Source organism: Rhyacophila brunnea, unplaced genomic scaffold (assembly GCF_057557595.1).
Source record: "Rhyacophila brunnea isolate RB1 unplaced genomic scaffold, BYU_Rbru_1.0 scaffold_20, whole genome shotgun sequence".
Classification (NCBI taxonomy): Eukaryota; Metazoa; Arthropoda; class Insecta; order Trichoptera; family Rhyacophilidae; genus Rhyacophila; species Rhyacophila brunnea.
In genome coordinates, this window is record NW_028232860.1 from 29,531,850 (window position 1) to 29,537,849 (window position 6,000).

Below are 6,000 nucleotides of genomic sequence, written 5' to 3' on the forward strand. Positions count from 1 at the left end.
AGACACAATGTAGTGTGTGTGTGACGGCATCCTAGTTTCGTATTGTTCCATATAAAATGTATCGCAATGCTTCCAGTACCTAAATTAATGCAAATAATAGAAGTAAGCGGAGTAGGCTAGGGGCGGAGCTCAGAAATCCGAATCGACAGCCGTCTTTTGAATAACGTAGATAGTAATTTTTGTAAAAAATGCCAAATCACAAGTTTTATGCATTTTCGAATCTTATCGCTCACTTACAGGATTATTATGTACGTAGGTAACATTAAGATAATCATGAATAACTCGAGTCATATTTGAATATAAAATAATAAGGAAATGTAATAAATTTCACATTATAAAACAGTCTGTGCCAATATTAATATTCATCTAGGACCTAGCTAATCTTTTAATTATAATTTTTACTCTATAGTTTTAGGTTCACAAAATAATACTTCTTCCAATAATCGAGAAGTCCTGAACTGCGGACGTTAAAAACGCTCCAAAATATAAAAAAATTATATAAAATAAATATTTTAGTTTATTATAGGCCACACTGCAACGTTTTCTGTTTTCACTTATAGAAAGCTGGCACAGTACAGGAGTATATTATTGATCGGCCCCTTAGGGCCAAAGAAACGTATTTCATTTTTCTCTACTTTACAGGAGACCCCAAACACAAGTAAATTTACATTCCACAGACATTAACAAGAAAGTGTTTGCAGGAGATATGTATTGACTTATCTTTTATCCATTGAATTTTTTGATAAGTTTCTTTGTCACTTAACATAACATGTCATTTAATGTCCAGTACCATACGTAACTCAAAATTGTTAAAAATTAAGATAGGTTTCTTTGACTCTAAGGGGCCGTAATGTGATTTCAAGGCGATCTATCCGACAAAAAAATATGTTTCGAAAGTTAATTACCAAATAACCTGAGAGTTCAAAACCTTCCTAAGGTTTTGTTGTCAACAGTGTAAGAGTACGCAATGTATTTATAGAAGATTGTCAATCACATAAAATATAATGACATGATGTAATTATCATTACCGCAAAGAATGGTGACAGTCTCATGCAAATATTGCATTGCAATAATAATTCCCTAAAGACTATGAAATTAAACTACACGGCAACTAATACTAATGTTTTGTCGATGATTTTTGATTCACATTTTATAAGTATATTTTAATTTATTTGAAAATCCTTCTGTTACGATACCTTCACGTGTCGACAGGATTGTTATTAAAAGTTTATTTAATTCAGAAAAAAGTTGTGGACAACTTACTAAATTAGTGTAATTACATAGGTAATAATATGAAAGCCGAAGTTTTGATTATTTGGGTTCTAATTATTATTGACTCAGATAATATCGTCACTGTTCTGGCAGAAGACACTAATTCGAAAAAAATGACATATTGAGTTAGTTATACCAAAATGTTCCTTATTTCAAACTTTACCGTCTGGAAACCTTCTTAATAAATAAATAGTCTTTATTTTAAAGTCATCCTTTTAACGATTACTTAATAAACTCACATAATAGACTATTTCAAACATTTTAATGACTTCAAAGTCAAATTACTCAAAACTAGTATTCTCCAGTTAGTGTGTTCTGCCAGAACAGAGACAATATGATATTGGAAGATTAGTAAAATTTGAAAATCTTGTCAATAATAAAATTAGAGAGGTGTTCACTGAACATTTCTTTTAATAGTCGTGATAAGCATTTCATAAATATTCATAATAGAATAATAATTATCTCTTTCCAGTATTTATAATAGATATATTATACATACTTACTAGTACATTTAATTCTTTTCCTGATAAATTATTATTATAAAGTTAGGCTTCATTTATAAAATAAGGATTCTGGGCTCCGCGTTAGATGAAAGTTTTATTGTAGTAGATTGCGGATTCTAGAGATAGTTTCACGTTTGCTTCATTTTAAAGATTGTCATTTCAGTACATAGGTATATGTATTTCATTTGTGAATCATTCAAAATTTATTTCTCTTCATTGCTTCAGTGATAATAATATGTCGATTACATATTTTAAATTATGAATATTTTTAATGATTATACAAAATATATTATGTATTTAATGTGTATTAAATTTGTAAATTATTTTCATCTGTATAACATGTGTATGTATGCTGAATATAATACAGACGTTTAGGTGGAGTCAGTAGCGGTGATACGGTCACCGATGCCATCTACTGACAGAATTAGGAGACATAACATTTTGGTACCTACTGAAACACTCCACCCTAATGAATGAATGAATCGATTATTTACTATTTGTAATCTGAACATTGTTCACAGTCCTATTATTAATAAATCCTTAATCAAAAAATAGTACAACTTATTGAAAAGACAATTTTAGATATTCCTTAATAAAAAGTATTAGAATGTAATATAACCATTAGAAAAAAATCAATTACATTTGACAGTTTCCAAATTTTGTCATTGCGTAGGTATGTACTTCATATTATTGTTATTATAAGAAACATCTAAAGAATCTTTAAAACTGTGCTACTGAGACCTTTCGCCCACAATAATAATTCTACTCATCAAAAAAGACGTGACTTGAAAGAAGACGATGTGAAATTTAAATTACCAACCGATGGATATTAATGGGGGTTCGCTCACGGCGCGACTACTTTTCTAACAGTTTCTGACACGTGTCACTCAGTGATTTATCACAAGAGACGCGACATGCTAGTTGCTAGGTTACTAGTTATAAACTGAAACCTCTCCTTTCATATCCTTTGCCTCATTTCTGAGGACGGTGATGGCTAAAATTAAGAGCATTGCCAACAATCTCCTTCCATCTGACATCTAGAGCGGTCCTGCGCTGTTCTTGTTGCTTCAGTTATTTTTGATTCAGTTGACTTTTTTAATGGTGTCACTCCATCTACCCCCTTGCGACCTCTTCTCTTCGAAGCCATTGGAGATCACTTTTCTCTCCGGACCGTTCGGATCTCTTCTTACCATGTGGCCGAAGAATTGGAGAATACGTCTGGAATGTTTTAAAGAATGTGGGGGTACCGGTGCATCTCAAACTTGTAACTGAAAGCAACATAAACGTCAAAACAAAATTGAGAAGTTGAGAAATAATGCATGCCTGCATAATTTCTGACTTCAATCACCTACCGGTGGCATCTTCTTTGAGTATCTCCGTGTGCGGAAGGCCTAAGACACTATTATCATAATTTATTGGTATTTAATTTGAAATGGCTATAGCAACACAAAGTGTATATAATATTACAAAGTATATTTACAAGATGACGTTCAAATTAAAATACACTGAAATATTTCATAAATTATTGACATTTTCACCCATTATTTAATCGTAATGTTTTAGTAAATCTTAATTCTATTAAATTAGATACTTTTAGCTGGATTTGTGTTTTGTGTGATATAGTTTGCTGTTTACTATAATAATAGTGAAGTAGTTACTGTCCATTTATGAAAGAATTATAATAATTTTATTTATTAATAGTATAAAGACATCTTTCAGCACCTTTGTTTACAATATATAAATAGATGTAATATTCAAATAGTTGTTCTGTTATGTTGACTTTCTGTACCGACATTTTGATTGTGCGTCTAAAATTGTTATTAAACTTTAAATTGGAGCAATTAAAAGCATTATCCTTAAGTCTGACGCAGTTTTTGCCGCCCCCTGCCTTTTAAGATACATATTTAATAAAATTGTTGACAAAATGAGAGTTTGTTGTTTATAAAATATTAATCAATTGTTAAATTTTTGTCAGAATTATGCACAGCACGCAAAATGAGGTCAGTCATTTAATTCACTTCACGATCTGTCTATACACCTATCGGATTCGATTGATTTCGAGGAGTTTAATTTAAAATATAACATGATGTTCATGTAAAATATATAATTGTGCATTTTTTATTATGCAAATGGTTTTGTTTGTCGATAGAATTAAAATGGATTCGATTGTGATGCTGTGCGTAAAATACGACTCGATATTGAGCTTCTTTAAATTATGGGAAATTGTCAAATTATTTGGGGGAAACTATTGTAGCATTTGAATGGTATTGCAAAAAAAAGTATTTTGTTAGTGTATAAGATTCAAGTCGAAGTTAGGAGATGCAGAAGCAGTCCTCGTTCACATTCCATTAACTAACTATTGTAACATCCCTCTGTGATAACAACAATAAAATGTTGAGTAATTCAATGCAATTCTTTTTATTTATACCTACACCCATGCTATGAGATTTAATTTGAGTTTTAATTTGGCATTGCTAATATGCAAGGTACCTAAAGCCGGTTACAAAATGAAACTGCAAACATGAGCGGTATGCTTGTGGATTTTTTTTGTACAAGTATATATCGTCTTTGTTCTGGCAGAACACACTAACTGGAGAATACTAGTTTTGAGTAATTTGACTTTGAAGTTGTTAAAATGTTTGCAATAATGGTCTATCATGTGAGTTTATTAAGTAATCGTAAAAAGGATGACTTTAAAATAAAGACTGTTTATTTATTAAGAAGGTTTCCAGACGGTAAAGTTTGAAATAAGGAACATTTTGGTACTAACTCAATATGTCATTTTTTCGAATTAGTGTCTTCTGCCAGAACAGTGACGATATGATGACCGTATAACTTCCATATATCATAAGAACACTTGAACATTGCCAGCTTACGCTTGAACTGTGTCGTCGAAGAACGGAATGAAGAATAATTACAAGATAAAAAGAACTTTTTATTTACAAAGTTTTTAAATTTTCTGTTGAATCATATAAACTTGACTTGACTAGCTTAAATGATCAAAAAAATTTGTACTTGATAGAAATAATACTGAAATGTCATATTGATTTCCATAGTAACGCACGTATATATTAATATTAATAATTTAGTTGCTAGGACTCCAGACTAGCAACCAATAATAGTGAATTGGATTACGGATTTTTTCCGAGATAACTTTTCATACAAAACAGAATTAACTGAAAATGAATTGAGTTCTACTTAAAGATGGCTAAAAGTATTAAAAAAATGCATTGGCATCGTGCTCTGATATATTCTAAAAGTTTCAAATGTCTACTAGTCGGGAAGTAAGTTAAAAATCGATTTCAAGATTTGTACCGGACAAACAACCACCGTAGAAATAAGAATACGAGATAAGAAAAACGTTGTAAATAAAAATGCGGCTAGCTTAGACCTGCACTAGTCTGTGCTGCACACATTCTATAGTGTATAATATAGAAATTTAAACATTTTCATGTTGCTTGTAAAGTCGAAATACTTGTGCGATATTATCATAAACACGCTCATGTATACTTATGAAAAAAATTGCACAAATATATCAATCAAGTAAGCAGTTACGTTTGTTGAGAGCTTTATCGGGGAATTTAAACAGTGAGTCCACTGTTTAGGCATAATGCCGGAAACGCTTTTACATTATTGGATGCATCTGGCAAAATGAAAACAATAATAATAGGTACGTTTTTTGTAAATATTAGTACATATTTAAAGTACATATTTAAAGAGTTAAGCCTAGTCCATATCAATAAAATCTGTAAAAGAAGAACACAAAAAATATCGGTGTGTGTACTTATCTAAGCGCGTTAGAAGTTATACTTCTTTGGCGTAATAAAATAAAATAATCGCACACCGCGTTAGTCAAAATTCACATCAACCAAAAATATTCAAACAGTTAGAAAATAGTTTTCACATAAACTAAAATATGTAATACCAAACAAAAGTAACGTACCTATTACACTTAAAAATATTAAGTTTAGTTTTGACAGCTAATCGAATATAAATAAGAGTATGTACAATTCACAACGCAAAAGAATATTTTTCACCAAGCAAAATAATTCATACTCCTTATCGTCGTGGTAAATGCAATAGGTCGTATGTCAAAGATACCAAACTTTTCAGGAGAGACAAAAAACTATCCCATCTTAACCCCAATGCACCGATTTTTTTCACAAATTTATTTACTTGGTAGAATTTGTTCCCTGTTAAGACTGTTATCATTATTTTGATGTAA